At 38.2% G+C, this 19,387-nt stretch overlaps 1 non-coding gene across 1 annotated transcript; it reads right to left on the minus strand.

Moving 5' to 3' along the window:
- Positions 1 to 17,253: 17,253 nt before the first annotated feature.
- Positions 17,254 to 17,361, minus strand: LOC113457587. Its single transcript, XR_003378137.1, has one exon. It is a non-coding gene; the product is annotated as a U6 spliceosomal RNA (small nuclear RNA).
- Positions 17,362 to 19,387: the final 2,026 nt, after the last annotated feature.

A 19,387-nucleotide genomic window follows, 5' to 3' on the forward strand; every position in this document is an offset into this window, starting at 1 on the left:
ATGCTACTCAATAAGCAGCCAGTGAATCTGCTAAGAAGAAGCCAAGGTTAATGGAGTTGTGATGGAGACCCCGGGGTGAGAAACATGACCGGAAAATCGTATATATACAGGAAGCTACAGGCTTCTAGTGAAACTGGACCAAGACAAGGGCCATGTGCACTATAAATGGCAAAGCTGGGTGGGAAGGGCTGCCGAAATGTGCTGAGTGCCACATAACGTTACAGCACTTGCAAGCGTAAATATTTGTTTGTACTTTGGTCCAGTCTTTCTTGTTATCCCACAACCCCTTCCATTTGATTGGATGTTTACTTTGCACCATCGTGTTTTGGAAGCATGGAAGCAGCCTTTTTTTTTTTATTTTCGAGAGCTTTCTGCTAAGAGTTTGCACTGAATGTTGGAAGAGGCTTCAGCTTTTTTAGCACTGTAGCACTGTTGTTCACTGTTGAGACTTTAGAAGTCTTGAAGTTGGACTACCTTCAAGTTTGTCGTCATGAGATGGCCAGGAGCCTTCGGAGTTGGAGTATATCATATTTTGAAAGCGAAATGCCCCCATCTCAGCCCATGTGCTTGATTGTCAGCCTGTGGCGGTTGTAGAAGCATTGGTCCTGAGGCTTCCATGTGCATATAGGGCAGCTGGGATAAACATTTGAGGCAGATATGCCCTCCCATTGTGGTGCAGTTTTTCTTCCTAATCTATGAAGGTGTGTGTCTTAGCCACCTTCTCCTGACACCAGGAATTCTATCCTGTCTCCCTCAACATGGTGGCCTAGGGGCATTAAGAGTTAGCTAAAATCACACCTTCAGCTCTGTATGTTACTTCTGTCCCATATTTGGTCACAGAAACGAGGTAATTGTGCTACCATCTAGTGCACTAAGGTGGATTTTATACCAGTACTCTGAAAGAGGTCATACTGGCAATGAAAACAGTTCATCCTATATACATTGAGAGAATGAGATGGGAGCGTTGCCGCTACCATTTTGTCCATATCGGAGTTCATATGAAAATACTTCAGATTTGAGAAGTAATTTTTAGAAGTTAGCAGAAAAATATGCAATATGATTTTTAATGGAAGTTTTTACTTTTATATTATTGTTCGAATCAACCTTAATTAAAACAATCTAGGCATTTTTCTGAACCAATATTCTAGGAGTTACTACTTTTCTTATTATCACTATAGATATGCAAATTTTAATGTGTCGTATTAGTGCCACAATGAACATGAACACAAACATTTCTAGTTACATGGAACACATTTTTTTAAGGAGGTTATAAACAGTTCTCAATGCAGTCCTCATGGATACAATCTCAATGTTCCACTTCCTAGGTGAGGAAATAGAGTTCTGGGTTATTTAAATAGTTTCCATGCAAAGCAGCTAAGGGATACACAGCATAGAAAGGATTGCAGGCAAAATCAGCATGTAGCCAGGATTAGGGGATATCACATCCCACCCTCTTCCCACGGGGTAAATTGCTGCCTATGGACAGCTTTTGGATGGGAACATTTGAATTTTGCTGAAATACTCTCAAACTCAAGAAATCAACAAGATCAACATCTCATGATTCTTGAAAATGCCCACTTTGTGGGAATTGCTTTTGTTTCTTATCATCTATGTGTTTCATCTTCACTAGCTTATCAGCGATTATTTAATCATTCATTTTTTGTTATTCAGCTTTACTTTAGGCTTTTATTTATTTGGTCTCTTTTAAGCTTTAGACATCGTTTTCTCTGTTAATATTGGATCATATTGAATCACTCTTTTTTTTTCCGCTTAGAATGCTCTTTAGTTAATCTGATCCACGAACACGTGTTAACCTCAAAGCCTAAGGTAGCCACACACCTGCATGGAATTCCTTGCTCTCTAGTCCTCCTAAGTAAGGCATTCTCTAATTGTTGGTTGGGACAGCTCAAAGGTCACAACAGCTGTTGCTCTTGCCATTTTTGTTCTATGTAATACCACAGTCTGGAAGGAATTCCTGTTAAACTTTCAAAATATGGTTACGACAAATATTCTCTCCTCTGCCAATATATGAAGATCTGACACCACACAGTTTTTGTCTCTGCTTTCATGTCAGGTTCAATTTTTCTAAATTTTAGTTTGAATATTCGATCATAAAAATAATCAATGCTATTGTCAGTCATTTCATTTCTGACAGTCTATAAATAATGTACAAATACCAGAAAGCTATGCATAGTTTGAGTGAGACTCACTGGGAGGGAAACTGTGTGTTCTAGTCTATTGAAGCAGGAATTTTGAAACGTACCATTTTAAACTTTCTGTTCACCATGGCCATGATTATAGTAATGTACGGAATATCTATTCTAGAGTTCTAATAAGAAACAGTATCACTGGACTGAGAATCTCTCCAAAATTATGGAGTGTAAATGGAACATTCAACATCTCAGAAAGTAGACAACCTTGTTATAAGTAAGAGTGAATAATTCTTTTTAGCAGGTAAAAGCCACTGCATCTATGGGAGATAGCCATCCAGAGTACAGCCAGCTGTTCGAGGATGTTCTGATGCACAGTGGACCTGCTAACAAATACTTGCCTGTTTGTTTATTATTTCAATTCAGCTCAAAGTCCAGCAGCTTACTTTAAACTTTTTCTTCTTTGTATTTTAGTATAACATATTGTAATGAGCCATAGAGCATGACCTAACATAACCAATAGAATCTTACTTTCAGCTCATGGAAATCATAACTGGGAAGCCATGAGTCTTAATAAAGCCAGTGACGGTGAGTGCGTTCAAGCAATGGACTATGTGAGAACTGTGTGCTGTATTGACTTGCTCTGACTCAACAGAGGACTGTGAAACAAGTCGATGATAGCACAATAGGATCAGCAGAATATAAGAGTGGCCGGCTGTAATTGGGCCACATTCCTTGTTCTTCCTCTGGTATTTCCATCTGTTCTCGGTACTTCTTACCATTCAAGAACACTCTGCCCTCCATTAACCCCGTGTCTGTATTGCTCCTAATTAGTCCAGCCTTTCATTATTAATCAGCTCATGCAGTGCCATTCTTGTGAGATAGCTAAGATCTTAATAGTTCTTGTTCATCTTCACTGTTGTTGACTGGCCACTGGGCTCTCTCGCAGCCCGAGTTGGCTTTGATCTCGCTGTATAGCTGAGGATGACCTTGAACTCCCAAACCTCTTTCCTGTCCTTCTTTATTTTTTCAGTTTGTAATTGAAAATTATGTGAGCTATCATCTCTTTTTACTAAGAACAAGATACCTGAACTTTAGTTCCAAATTTTTTGAAAGAGTCACCTCCCCTGAGCCCATCTGAGTTGTAGATACTATACCATGTATATTGAGTACACTACTGCATATGTCTTAGCTCTTCTTATAGATTGAATTGTGTCTTTCTCCAAAATTCATACATTAGAAACCTAACTATTAGAATCCTGACTATGATCTACAAAACACAAAATTTTAGGAAGGAAAAAGGTGAATGTTGGGAGAAACCTTTGGTATGTAAACACGTGAAACATGGTAAAGATAACGATACTTTAGGTCCACAGAGTGTGATCACAGATCCACAATTCCACTCACTTAGGAAACAAATATCTAGACATAGGGGCTATGAAGTGGTAATTAGGTTAAAATGAATTGTAAGTTTGAGTCCTGAACCAATGACATTAGTGTCCTTATAAGAAGAGAAGACACAACAAGCTTCTGAGAACACAGAAGCTGCAATTGGACATAGGAGGAAGGCAATCATTGACAAGTCAAGGAGGGAGAACTCACAAGGAGCCAGATTCACTGACAATTTGATACTGAACTTCAGCCTGAACAACCACGAGACAATAAAATATAACAATAGTGGCAATGTTCCCTGCCTAAAACAATTTCTGTAGGAAGTAAAAAGTGGGTTTAGTAAAGAGGGGCTGCAGAGATGGCTCAATAGCGAAGAGCAATTGTGGTTCTTGCTGAGGAACAAGGCTTAAACTCCCAGTACTCAGTGGTGGCTCACAACTATCCATAACTCCAGCGTTATGAGATCTGATGCCATCTTTTGAACTCTTTGATCATTAGGTACACATGCGGTGGGTAGGCATAAATGCAGAGGTAAAATGCAAATCAAATAAAAAATTAGAATTATATATAAAAAAAGAAAATAAAAAAGTAAGACTCCAAGGTTTTTAAATTGTGGCTTAATTGACATAGGTACAATGAGTCTATAATCAGTCATGTCTGCGGTTAGCATGTATGCATAGAGGTGTGTGACCATACACACACACACATACATACACAAACACACAATACTATTTCTTACTTCTCTCTAACACAATGCCTCATAATCGCCTCACTTGAAAACCATTTATTATCTAAACTAAAACATGAATTTTACAGCTCTTCCAGAAAATAAATAAATATTATTTGAATATATGTGCATTTATTATTAATATTATATCTATTATATAAGATACGCTTTTGTGAAACAGCTCTCACTGTCAAGTTACTGACGTTATGTGAGTCTTATTACAACAAAAATAGATGGAGAATGGGTATTCTTTTAAATTTACCACCAAGGCATAATTTATTTCAGATTAGAATGTCTCTTTATTATGGCCTAATGGTGAAGCCTTGAAACAGAAGTGGTGGAGTGATGTCATTCAGCGAAGGGGTTGGCTCTTTGAAAGGGTATGCAAATTTTCGTATTAACTGTTTTATTCATCAGGAAAAAAATATATGTAAATTTAAACATAAACACCAAGATGTGTAAATTATTGAAATAAAATATTCTTAGCTAGGTCCATTACACTTCAGTTCTTCTTATCCCAACATATTCCTTCTTGCCTCTTTCACTGAGGTTGTGTTTTGTTTCCTAACAGAGTGCGATTAGAGACAGGTGGGCTTTGTGAATTTGAAGTTTCATCATCAGCGACATAGATAGTACAGTGCTCTGGAAACCAGATTCTTCTATCTGGGTTCATATGCCCTCTCCCCTTCTTCAACATGGGCTCTGTGACTTCCTTGTTGCACCATCCTTGATGTGGAGCACTGGGGGAGAGTGGCGGAGGGGTGCATTCAATTTGATAAATGCCACAAGGCCAGCCTGCTCTGTGAGACAATCACATTTAGTAATGACCAAGCCGGATTCATTTTCAAATATAACAAAAAAGAAAAAAAATCGAGAGAGAGAAGAAAAATAAAAATCCATGTATCTTCATTATTTCAACTGACCCCAGAAAAATGAACTTAAGGTAATATTTTATCCACAGTGGTATCCTTGTGTGTATATGTCCTACCCTTTCTCAGTATTACAAAATGTCCCCGTGTTGACATACTGTACATTGATTTTAATAGGCATTCTCTGCAGAGCGATATGAATATCACTGGAAAGTGTATAATACAATTTTCTTCCTTCTGAAACGCTATAGAAAACAGCACATTTTATACTGACATATGCCCCATCAATAATAGAGTTTTTATATCTTATTTGTAGCTATTGATCTCAACAGCATAATGAAAAATTGATTGCAGTGAAGTGCACCATTTCTTAAGTATAAATTTCAATGTCAAATTATTTTTATCTATGCTTCCCAATTATACATGAAACTTGTACATTTATATGTGTTTGCCTCCACAAAACTCTACCTCAATAAATTAGGTATGACACAAATCTACCGAGTCAATACAAACCAGGTTTCTCTCACTAAAATAGGATTCCAAAATTAAATATGGTAGTTTCATTTCTTCATTATGAAAAGAATTAATGTCTCCGTATATAGTACCATCTTCCTGTGCAATTTAAAGATTTGAAATGAGGCTTTAAATCTTTTGGGGATACAAATATTCACACATGGAGAAAGAAATGTGCACCCGCAAGTCCATGCTCTCATTTGTTAGTCCACAATACACTATAAACAAGGTGCGTGTTCACTGTTCTCTCTCGAGACCTTATTATTTTAGAAGGAACGTTTCGCTAGGAGAGTCTTCAGGCACAAGGTCTTATAAAAATAATAGGGAAATCATCTCTGCTTACCCCATGTATGGAATCATAGACACACAATGTGTACAGCAAGAAATACACAAATCCTGGCTCAATATACAAACAAAGAAGCAAGGGTCCCGTGGAGGAAAACACATTTCTTATATTAATTTATTCTTTTTGAGTTACTTTTTAAAATCGAAACCCATACGTATTTTTCCCTCATTGACGACAGGTAAGAAATGCTTTTGTGCCTTCAATATTCTATGAAGAATTTTTAGTATAGTTGAATCAGAAGCTGACTTTAAAACATGTTTTTGTAGTTATTTTATTTTTTAAATATTTTTTATTTATTAAGTATACAATACTCTGTCTGCATGTATGCCTGTGGGCCAGAAAAAAAGGCACCAGACCCCCAGATGGTTGTGAGCTAACATGTGGTTTCTGGGAATTGAACTCAGGACCTTTGGAAGAATAGGCAATGCTCTTAACTGCTGAGCCATCTCTACAGCCCCTACAGTTATTTTAAAGATGTGAGTTGTTACTATTGTGAATCAGATTTGAGGCCGGAGAGATGGCTCAGCAGTTCAGAGCACTTGCTGCTCATTCAGAGCACCTGCACTTGGTTTCCAGAACCCTTTTCAGGTGGCACACAATTATAGTTCTGAGGGAATTAATGGCCTTTCTTACATCCAGAGGCATCTGCACACACACACACACACACACACACACACACACACACACACAATTAAAATAATAAAAATAAATCTTAAAAAGTATAATGAGAAAAATCCAATTTAATGAGTTCTTGACTTTACACCAGAAAGTACACCTGCGCAGACTGTACAGTTTAGTAATATGTGTCTAATCAAAGGATTCCTCAACCAAAAAGGCAATACAATTTGTGAACCGATTGATTGTCTCCGAAAACAATGCTGTATTTATTTCCAGCCATGTCTTCTCTTGGTCACTGAGCATTCTGAGGTACTTTCTGTCTCCATGAAGTTGTCTATTCTGGACATTTTATAAATTTGGGTTCCTAATAGTTGTGATGTTTTGTGCCCGATTCCTTTCAAGAGCAATATATTTTTATGATTCATCCCTCTTGCGTATACAGAGTTCACTCTTTGTTATGGGGGGGTAGCATTCCATCATGCAGATATGCCACATTTGCTTGTTGGCTCTTCAGTCGGTGGCCATTTTAAATCAGTAGGGGACAAGTTGTGTAGATGTGTTTCCAGTCCTCTGATTACCTGTCTGGAGATAGATATGATGGATACGTCACAGTGTGTGCTTAACATTTTAAGAAACAGCAACGTTCCATGGCTCTGATTTCTCTCCATTCTTGGAAACACTTGTATTGTCTATGTTTCGGGTATTAGACATACTAGTCTACATCAATTAGTATGTCATGATTTTTATTGACCTTTTCCTAGTAGCATTATGAACACTACTGAGCATTCTGTTGTATACTCAATGACCATTTGTATGTTTTCACTAGTAAAATAAAGTCTATCCGGAATTGTGTTCTTTGCCTATTATAGTGTAGAATTATACAACTTAACACATTTTGGTCAGAGAACACCCAACCCAACATGTGCTATGCAGCTGATCAATACTACATTTTAAATTTTATCTTCAGTCAAGTTTTCTGAGTTTTCCTATTGAAAGTTCTGCCACTAACAGTGTCGCAGCCCAATAAGTAGGGAGTGCCATACCCACTGGGGCTGAGTCTTCATGAAGCAGTGGCTCACAGCAGGACTTAGATAACACGGAGGGGAAGCTCAGCATACAGCATACGCAGACACAGCCTGGATTCCTGTTGTACTCTCCCAATTTTCAATTTACTTAGCAAAAGCTTCAGAAAACTGTCAAGTGTCAAAGTCTGTAGCATGTCGACAAAAATCTGTGAAAGGGTGTAAGTAAATGAATAGTGGATAAAAATGTGCAGTATTAAAAACAAGGCTCTTTAGAGGGAGACTGAAGTGCTATAGCAACTGAGCATGAGAAAAACTAGCAGATTTGACGGAGGGGAAGTCATAATTGTAACACTTTGCTATTGACAGATGGGGGCCCAGAAGGTAGCTTGGAGTCAAAACAGAGCACCAAACACGGGACTAACTTGTGAAAGAGTGGATGGGATCAAATACATGTTTAGAAAAAAGATGATTACTTCAGAGGACACTCTAAATACAGGTTTCTCAGCTGTGAGAGTTCGAAGCAGCAATTACTTTGAAGCTCTTAATTTTACGCTAGTGACATCGAAGGTCCAGTTGAGAATGGTGCCATTTGGTGGCTTAATTGTACGATGGACTCTGGAAAAATAAAAGCTGGCAAAAGGGATGATTGTATCAAGCCTAAAATTAATAGAAATCATTTTACATGTCTTTAAGTTCATCATTCATTCATCCCACAATTATTTAAACAACTTGTCTTACAAATCTGAAACTTCCCTAAATTCTGGGAATAAAACATTAACTAAGACACCTCCAGAGCTTTATAATTTAGTGAATGAAGACGACATAGAGCAGCATTATTTACAAACAGAAAAGTCGTGCCTCCTAGGGGCAAGCTACTGTTGTTTTCTGGAGTCCAGGGATGGTAGGTGTTGGACAAGAGCGGGTCTGCTCGCTTCTTTAAAGGAACAACACCAAGCTTCAGCAGGAAGTAGGAACGCCTCTGTTAGAGGAGTAACGCGTGTGTCTCTTCATGATGATGTGTCTCTCAGTTCTCTGTGGAGAAGGCTCAACCTTGCGTGCTCTGAGACTGGGTAGGTAAATGTGTGCACCAGGAGAAGAGGGAGGGGGAAGAACACACTGTACTGCCATTACGATGGCTCCTTCCACGTCCATGACGTCAAGTGGGAAGAGCTCAGAATCTGAAGCCAGCTGCCTTACCTTCAGTCTGGAGCTTGTCCCCTGGCAGATGTGTGACCTTTAGTAAGTGATTAGGTCTCCCTGTGCCTTGGCACTCTCATTTGGAAGATGGGAATGAAGTAACTTCTGCCTTCTAGGGCTGTGTGTATTGAATACGTACAAAACAGAGAGACTTTAAACATGATCTGGATTATAGCGTGCACAGAAAGTTTCCTCCATTGACATTGAGGACCTCAGGTGAGAATCGTTCCAAGAAATTTGAGTCCGGGGGGGGGGGGGCATGTCAAATGGTGGTTGAGGGTGTGTAACTTTTGGTCTTTTATTACACTGCTGGCAAGGAAGAAAATTTGCCACTCCTAACCTTAGGAGGAAGACATCTGTGTTTGCCTGGAGTGATTGCCAAGTGACATTTGCTGAGGAGCTGTTTCCTGTCTTTCATTCCACAAAAAAAAAAAAAAAAAAAAAATGTCTTGACAACCTACTCAATGTCTCTTTGCTATACTTCCCTTTCTTAAGGAAGATTGTGCCTACTAGGGACTGTTTCTGTCACTTGTGCACTGTCTGATTTTTTCTCCATGAGGTTATGAATGCTCTAAGTCCAGTACTGTCTGTGTCATAGTCCTGGAGTAAAAACACAGGTAGAGTCCATCATAGGTCTGTAATGGGTCATAAATGAATGGATGCTAAATTATATGCTGGGGACTTCTACAGCAATGACTCTATGATCCATGTTCAGGAGGGGCATAGTAAGCATTCTGTGTTTAAGACTGAATCAGCAAGACCTGTCCTGTCCATACTAAGTGGAGACAAGCTGTCCCCACCCTAGACTTTAACACAATCCTCACTGAACAGCAAATTGGTTCCTTGTTGTTTGCTCCTGAATAGACTCATGTAGCATCTGGTTTCATAGAGACACAAGCTATGTTATACTGCAGCAATGGATAGCTCAGATGTTTCCATTCTGTATGGATCAGCTTAAACCTGCCTCTCCTTCTGTGTGAACGATATGCTTAGCGCTAATGGCACTATGTAGAAAATTGACTTCTCTACTCAATGACCAAGTTCATGTTGGCATTTCAATATCCAAATGTGTTCCTAGATTTCTTTCTCGGAAAAATAAAGCAAACTTGTCAAAACAAGGTGCTTTTTTTTATGTCTATACCACTCAGAATAAAAAACATTGAAATAAATACCCCTTCTGGATCTTTACTCAGCCTAAGAAGTTGTGTTTCTAATTAGTTTTGAGGCACACTGAAAAGTGGCTTCTTCTCGTTGATGGAATTCACATGATGTCAAGCTTAGTAAAAAGGAGAACAGCAATGAAGTGTTGAGCATTGGCCTAAGAACTTCAAGTCTACTGGGGTACACTTAGGAGCCAGGTGCTATTGTTGTTTCTGTTATGTGACAAGAGAATTAAGTCAAATGTAATATCAGCCGCTCATGATACCTTGTAACAGTATGGCTGGGGTCTTTATCTGACTACACAATGGGTGCGCTCAAGCGTTACATAATAATGTGGAATTTCTTCAATGCTGGGAATTGAATGCAGACCAGACAAGCATTCCCTCTCTGCTCTGTGTCTTGCCCCCTTTATTGATTTGATAAATTCATTCTCCCCTAATCACTGCTCTCAACTTCTTATGATATTTTGCCTATTTTTAGTTTTCTCTTGCTATTTTCAATTAGCCAGAATTGGAAAGAACTTGAAAATGATGCTGCATCTCTGAGTTAACGGGACAACTTCCTGAGGGAGCATGAAACTTTTCCTCTCTACGTTGCATGTGTGTATACAGGAGTGTGTGTGTGTGTGTGTGTGTGTGTGTGTGTGTGTGTGTGTGAATGTATGTGTGTGTGTGTGTGTGCATGCTTGTGTCTGTTTGAGTCTATGCATGCATGTGTGTTTTTCTGTCTGGCCTTCCTGAATGCTTACTTACTAGCTCAGATCCTCAGATCTGCATTAACATTATTGTTGGAGATTCTGTTACCTTCCATGAAAATTTTGAGTGCAGCTCTTGAGTAACAGGAAATGATTTTATTCCCAAACTGTTTTCCAAAGAACCCGAGTTCTTGAGCAAGAGGGTGGGAACTGTTTAGGATTAACATATAGAAGCCCTGGGTTGAAATTCAATAGGTTTCTTGGGACTAGGGAGTCTTCTGGGCTAACTGCTAGTGAGCTCTATAATTTTCCAAGGAGAGAGGTTCCTCCAGACTTTGAAGCAGTTCTCCATCTGACTTATCAACAGCACACTTCCTCTAAGGGTGTTCTGTGGAGCAGTGTTCACACTGTGATGCGTAAGGAAACAGTTTTCTTACTGTGTCAAATTTCCATGGCACTTGCTCTCCTTTCCTTAGGAGGATGTTATCTCTGCCTAATGTGGTACACAGTGATGCGTGAGGGAATTTTCCAGTTGGTTTCACTACCAGGCTAAGCAGCATCCTTCAACAGCTCTATTCTGCTTCTTCAACAGATGTTTTACTCCGTCTAGGACCTTGTGCCGCGGAGTCTCGGGCATGTTTGACAGTTGGCATGGGTATTTCTTAACTCCTCCCTTCTCCATGAACAAAGGGCAGTCATATTTTTTGCTGTCTACTTTAACTTGGAAATTAATAATAGCTCACTAAATTAAAAATAGTCACTCAATCTCAAAGACATTCACATTCAGTGATTTGTATGTGTAGAGATGAAAGCTTTCACACCCAGAAAATACCTCTACAGCCTGTGTGTCTTACTGCATTACACAGTAAGCACAAAACCCCAAGACTTGCAGAGTCAAATGAAGCCAGTTTCTGTCTTATAGATTTATGTTACTAGACCATAGTTATTTCAAATTCACCCTGAAGTGGCAGGACATCCAGTACCATGAACATTAACATGAAGAATGACACCTGAAATTAATTAGAATTATTTCAAATAGTTAAACATTTATTTTCCAATCTAATGCATATATCTAGAACTGGACGTTCTAATCATGTACTTTTAAAAAATTATTAGTAATAAAGTAGTAAAATATGGAAATTTAAAATTGATATGTATTATTAAAACTTAAAAAATCAGCAGTAGTTGCCAATTAAAGATTCGTTACTATATAAATAAATAAGCAATTTGAAATGACCTGCAGAAAATGCATTTATATTTTTGGCAACTTAGATAACCTTCTGTCATTACCATGTGCTAACATGTGGGAACACATGTGTGGGTATGCACACCTATACACACCTCTTTGCTTGACCCCACATATCCTCAGGGTATTTACTATGTATGTCAAATTTATCCAAACTCTATGTCAGTTTAAGAGCCCTGATTTGCTTTGTGGTTTCTCATTCACAGATTTCTCCACTTCAGATCAAAAATGTAGCTTGACCTAAGATGACTGTGCTTTGGAGACCACAGACAAGATTTTCTCTACCATAATTTTCCTGAACAAAGTAATACTATGCATGATATCTCTATTCTATTAAGTGTTATAAATAATCTAGAGAAAACTTAAAATATATGGGAAGCTATGTGTATATACCATTTTATATGAGAATTTTGATAATCATGAATCCTGGTGTCCACATCAGGTCCTCATATTGAGAAATAAGTACACTGAGCTATGATCTCCTTACCTAACTACCTAAATACCAGGAAAACACACAAATGTGTGTGTGTGCATACGTACAAGCACACGCACGCACACACACACAGAGGCAAGATGTATCAACACAAAATTAGCTCCAGCCTTAGTAGAATTTAAGTTGTAGCTGTCTGTCATTCTGATGCCTCTGATGTCCCTTTCCTGTCACTAAGGTGATTCATTACACACTATTGTCTATTGAAATTCTTGTCACAAACCTTGTTCTTCTGTTCCTTACCACATGACTTGATCAAAATATTGTTTTGAAAATACAAAGGAAAACAAAGATAGGCTCCCTTAGCCTGCTTGGAATGATCAGTACCATTCTCTCAATCTACATCTCTTTATTTAGATCAAATTCATTTTATTATCAGAGAGAAATTTGCCCTTTGTGGCATAAAAACAAATCCTCCTCATGTTTCCTTTATAGGAGCATCTCTCATGAAATTGATTATCATTTCTCTCTTCTGCTTTTAAAAAATATTTGTTTGCCTGTGCTATGACAAACAATGCTTTAGTTATTTTATCAGTATATCCAATGCAATGTTTATATTTCCCTCCATCAAAGAACACTTGTGTTCTTAGTCATTCATTTACTAACTATACATATATAAGAGCTGGACACACATGAACTTTAACAGATAGACTCCAAACAGCCATGCATTGGGGACAGTGATTCTTAATGGAAGAGACACACACAGTGAATTGTATCCTTCTCTGGCTTCTTCCCTAGAAACATTTGGGGTTGGTCTTTGTTTTTAACCATGTCATGAGAAGCATTCCAAAGAAAGAAGTAGTTAGGCGATGTCAAGAAAAACTATGGGGAATATTTATAAGAAAGAATGTCACGAAGAGGAACAAAGACAATATGTATTAATTTGCACTGATATGGATGAATATCGAGTAAAAACTTACAATTCCATTGGTATGTAGACCACTACAATGATAGAAGTCATCCCCATGCCCTCAAGAAATGTTGATGTGTAAGTAACATAACCCTGGTTTGTGAAGAAGCAAGCTCCATTTCTATCCATGCCATGATTATATGAGACTGTGCAAATGGAAAACCACAATTGTACTTTAGTCTTAAGTCTTTATATTCAACTCTTTTTTTATGGATTTATAATATTATACATCATTATTTTATTTATTTTTATTTATTTATTAAAGATTTCCGTCTCTTCCCCGCCACTGCCTCCCATTTCCCTCCCTCTCCCCCAATCAAGTCCCCCTCCGTCCTTAGCCTGAAGAGCAATCAGGGTTCCCTGCCCTGTGGGAAGTCCAAGGAATCCTCACCTCCATCCAGGTCTAGTAAGTTGAGACTCCAAACTGCCTAGGCTCTTACAAAGCCAGTACGTGCATTAGGATCAGAAACCCATTGCCATTGTTCTTGAGTTCTCAGTAGTCTTCATTGTCTGCTATGTTCAGAGAGTCTGGTTTTATCCCAGGCTTTTTCAGACCCAGGCCAGCTGGCCTTGGTGAGTTCCCAATAGAACATCCCCATTGTCAGAATCAGCAATGTACACGACCTCAAATATCCACCCTCTGAGCACCTAGACCATCTCTGTAGTTGATGCCTTGCCCAGTAGGCCAACAGAAGTTAGGACCAGTGATGCATGTGGCCTTGAATGCACAGCACCTGAGCAGTTAGACTATCCGCATAGCTAATCCTGTGGTAGGGGAGGCTGCTCCTCTCTCAAGCTTCTTCAGAGTGAAAAAGTCCACACTGTCACTAGCTTGTCCCTTTCCCAGGTCAAGGCTGTACTTATTGACTGATTTTGTGTCACTTCCAGATGCTTTTGTCAACACATTACAGGGTGGATTTCTAACAAATACCAGATGGAATATTCATTCCTACCCGCATAATAGCATAACAATTTCTATACCTTAGCCAAGCCGCATTTGCTTACTCAAGCCAGTTGGGTATCCCATTCCTGAGAGCAAGCCATGTACATGCTGGGGTGCTCTACCTTGGCCCCATCGATACTGATTGTTCGTTATATCTGCTATAATTATATCCTATGGCTCTTTTGACGCCTTGTTAATAAAAAGAAGTCACTTCTTACATTTATATTTGACCACCCTTTTTAATTTCTTCTTTATTGCATCATATCAGTGTGAAGATGGACTTTATACACATCATTGAAGAACATTCATTTTTAAATAAGTGTATTAGTCAATGTTACCCTAACAGGTTATAGAAAGCTTGTTGTTTTCAACCATGTTTATACAATGGGATTTGAATCATCTTTGATTTTACTAATACCCACTTGAAGTCTTCATCTATTATTCTGTTATTCACTAACTTTCTCCCTGCCCTAAGTATAGTGAGACCTACTTAGATCATTAAGAACACAGTGTGTTTCTCAGACCTTTGGTGATCCCTGTAAATTTTCCTTTAAGGCTCAACATGAAAAGGAGAAGGGAGGTTGCTACACTGATGGTTTCCGAATCTGTCTCTGGTTCAGTGATGTGTTCTTGATTGTGTAAAGTCTTGAAAAAGTAGAGAACATTGTAATAGCACCCTAGGAGCGGGCATCATGTGGAAAGAACAATGGAACATGAGGCTATGCTTGCACTTGAACAGAAGTTTGAAAGTTTTGTTAAACCTGAGATCATGGAATTTATCAAAAAAAAAAAAAAACTGGGTCTTGAAACATAATAACTACAGCTGCAGTCTCTACTACCTTGTTAGCAACCCATCCAGCCTGGTAATAAACCAACACCCACAGTAAGAACAAGAGAAACTGATGCTCTATTCTATGTATCATTTGTAAATAAATAGCTTATTTTCAGTGTGCACTAGAATCTCTCACCCTTTTAAGATTTATGAGAATATTTCAATACTTTTCTGTAGTGGTTAGTTTTCCCTCCATGTCTCTGTACTCTATAAAATAAAAGGTAGTATCTAGACAGCATAGAAGAATCTGCCAGCTTTGGTTTGATTATCTCATAACCTGTGAATAAGGTATGCTACCCGTTTTCAGCCATAGGGTCTTACCAAGGCTCAGATAACATCTTTAAAGAGAAGAATGTAGAGTAAATAAGGACTGAGGATAATGAGACATATTACTCCGGTTATAACATAGCTGTTACACTCATAAACTCCATGAAGCAATGATTTCCTGTGTAAGACTTGCGTAAGATTGGACATATCAAAAATCTGAGAGTTGAGAGAGGGGCTCATGATGATGCAATAATGTAAGAGATCCCAAAATTTTCAGCAACTTCTGGAAACAATTGAAAATTTTAGCAATGTTGCAAGAAAAAGAAATCAAGTTACAAAAATTTGTAGTCTTTCCAGACACTAATAATAACACTGTGTAAGAGACCTGAACACAGTTCCCTTGCAGTAGCATCAAAGATAATAAAATATCTTAGAATAAAATTAACCAAGGAGGTAACAGTCCTCAAACATGAAAGATTAAAATCTCTGGATAAAAGCAGTTAAAAAATACTGAAAAATAGAAAAACACAATATATTCATGATTTGATAGAATTTTTATTGTAAAATTAACTATTCTGCCAAAAGCAATTTACAGATTCAATGACATCCAAGTCAAAATGTCCACAACATTCTCCACAAAATGGGGGAAACTTTCCTAAATTTCATATGTAACCTGGAAAGTCTCTGAGTAGCCTAAGCAAGCTTGTGCAATATGAATAATACTGGAGGGAGATATTCTAGAATTTAAGATATGTTCTCGAGCTATAATAATAAAAACAATATGGAACTGGCACAAAACAGACATGCAGACCAACAGAATAAAATAAAATAAAATAAGAACCAAATAGGAGTACACACAACTACAGATGACTATATCTTGAGGAAGAAGGAAACAATTGGCTGGAGTAATGATACCACCATCAACAACAAATGGTGCTGGGATGACTGGGTGCCTACAACAGACTGATATTAGAACCATATCTATCACCTATCCATGTAAATCAAAGACCTCACGAAACATGGATGTTAAAACAGCTAGAAGACAATGTAGACAGTACCCTGCAAGATATACGTGTAGGAAAGGACTATCAAAACAAGACTCTATTTGCCATAGAATTAAAACCAACAATTGACAACTGAGACCTCATAAAAAGAAAAGCTTCTGCACACCTAAGAAAATAATCAATGCCGTGAAGATCAAACCTGTAGAGTGGGAGGGATTTTTTGCCCATTATACATCTGAGAGAGGATTAATATGCAGAATATACAAAGAATAAAAGCAAGCTAAGGAAACAAATGATCCCATTAAAATGGGTTAGGGAACTAAACAGAGTGTTCCCAATGGTTGAACTAATATTGACTAAGGAATGCCTCAAAGAGCTTTCATCATTCTTAGCAATTAGGGAAATGCAAACAAAAACAACATTGAGATTTCATCTCAGCCTAGTCAGATAGCTAAGATCAACAAACAGCTGATAGCAACTACTGTTACAGTTGTGGGGATGGGGAGCACTCGTTCACTGTTGCTGGAAATGCAGATTGGTATAACTACTCTGCAAGTCAGTATAAAGAGTGCTCAAAATACTAAAAGCAAATTGACCATATGACTCAGCAATATTGCTGTTAGGAAAATGCCCAAAGAACTCGACATCTGACTTTATAGAAACTTCTCAGCAATGTTCATAATGGCTCTATTCACAATAGCTAGGAAACAGAAACAACTTAAATGCTCTTCAACAGTTCTTATTCTATGCACATTTATAGTTACATTTTAAAATCTTAGCTTTAATTTCCAATATTTTAAATGATATGATAGAATCCATGTATATACATATGTATATAAGCTCTGTTTTCTTTTAGTTTTTGTTTTATTAAATATTGAAGGCTCTATTTGGTTTTTATGTGTCATTCTTATGCAAGGGCCATGCTAATCTTCTCTGTACCATTTTGATTTTTCTATTTGTGCTACTGAACCAAGCACTTTGATGGATTTTAAGAATCTGAGAGTATATGAAGAACTTACATTGAGAAGTAGATTTGAACAATATTTGTTCTAGACCCTTGTAACATTATTTCCCCACATGTATAAAGTTACCATTATGAAGCGCTGCTGAGACATTTCTTTCTGACCTCTATTCTGGCAGTGATGCTCTTCAAGTTGTATTTCTTTGTCCACATAGGTAAAATCTTCATTCATTTATTCAATACGCTTTTAGTTTATTGACAACAACAAGCCAATCAAGTTCGAAGGTTGGGTAGGGCAGATTATAGACTACGATTCTGCAGCTTTCTTAATCAAGGAGTATCTACACATCAGTCCTTAAGACAGACAAGAACAAGGATGCTCTCAGTCAGGACAGGTTGTAGACTGTTAAATTAACCACCCCAGTCTTTAGTGACAAACTCCCATCTGGTATTTGCCAATGATGGGCAACAGAACTCCCTTCCTTCCTAAAGCTCCTGATGAATGCCTCAGGAGGGTGTAAAAACTTTTTTTTAAAAAAAAATCTTTAAATCAATATTTTATGTAGCTCCAATTAATAAAATATAATGTCTCTAGAACCCAATTTTTCCAAGAAATAGCAATGTTTCTTACTGAACCACAGTTAACTATGATATTGCATAAATCACAAGAACTGTCACCCTTTCCCTTGTGACCTGAAAGAAGATGAAAATCCATGGTAGGTGGAATTAACTGACAGAGTACCCTAGAATTCATTTTGGGCAGTGAGATGGGGCTGGAGATGTAGCTCAGAGGTGATGTACTTGCCCTGTGTGCAGGAAACCCTGGGACTGTCCCTAATACCACAACAAACTCAACACTGCTCTGCAGTAGCAAGAACTGCTTCTTCGATAAGTTCCCAGTACCTGAATGGGAAAGGAAGGCAAAGGAAGGAGGAATAGGAAACAAAGAGGTGTGACAACTGAACTCAAAGTGACCCTGTACTTTTCACCTCAGAGGGTCATGGGAAGAAATGATAGTTTATAGTCGGCAAACAAACTAGTGGTCCTCTCAATTGTGAGACAAACTTAGCTGTGTTTTGAAGGCCCACATACACAGCACTACTGAATTTTATTCTGCAAACCATAGCCCCTCCAATGGATGGGTTAAGGAACAAAGCGTTCAGAAAGCAATTTACTGTGAGAAAGAAACTGTTCAAACGTAGAAGGACAGGGAATGAAAAGAGATTAAGGACAGAGAATGAGGAAGTATCACAAAAAAAAAAAAAAACTCATGACAGGTAATGGAGAATGAACAAGAGAGACGGATTTGATAGGTGATTGTCAAGAAGAATTTATTTTTAAAGTGTGACTGTCGATGTAGCATTTATAAAAAGTAAATCAGAGAGTTGTGTCAGGGCTACTCTTTAAAGGACTACTTAAAATTCACACTGAAAAAGTAGGATGTAAATCAGACCCATGACCAGGAAGGTTTGGGGAAAGGCATTGGGTTCCATTTGGGGCATTCAGGCTTGAGGTATCTGTGGTGAACAGGGTAAGCGACGCAAAGGGAGCAGATGACCCTGATGCGCAGACAGCAGAAGGGAAGTTTAGGGAGAATTATATCATGGCCCTGTAGAATACTGAGTTTAAAATTAGATGGAAAATAGGATTAACCTGCAGAGTTCAAAAAGATGAGTTAGAATATGAATTAAAGATATGATTCCAGGTGGGCAACATAGCATGGTCCTCAAACCGTCGCCCACAGGAGGTGAGCAAGCAAGAATCCTGGGGCGCAAGGCAATCCAAGATATGCAGTGAATCTCCAACACCCAAGGGACTAGAGATGAAGCTCAGTAAGATGCCTGCCTTGCCTGAGAGAGGCTCTGGGTGTTATCCCTGACACCATAACAAAAGAGGAGGTACTATTCTAATGATCTAGTCACTGTTTTGGTTGCTTTTCACCTCATTTGCTAAGTGTACTCCTTTTTGGTTTGATAACTTGTTTTGCATGTAATTATGCACACATGTGTTTGTGTGAGGGTGTGTGAGTGGGTACCTGCGTA

This window comes from Microtus ochrogaster, linkage group LG2 (assembly GCF_000317375.1).
Source record: "Microtus ochrogaster isolate Prairie Vole_2 linkage group LG2, MicOch1.0, whole genome shotgun sequence".
Lineage (NCBI taxonomy): Eukaryota > Metazoa > Chordata > Mammalia > Rodentia > Cricetidae > Microtus > Microtus ochrogaster.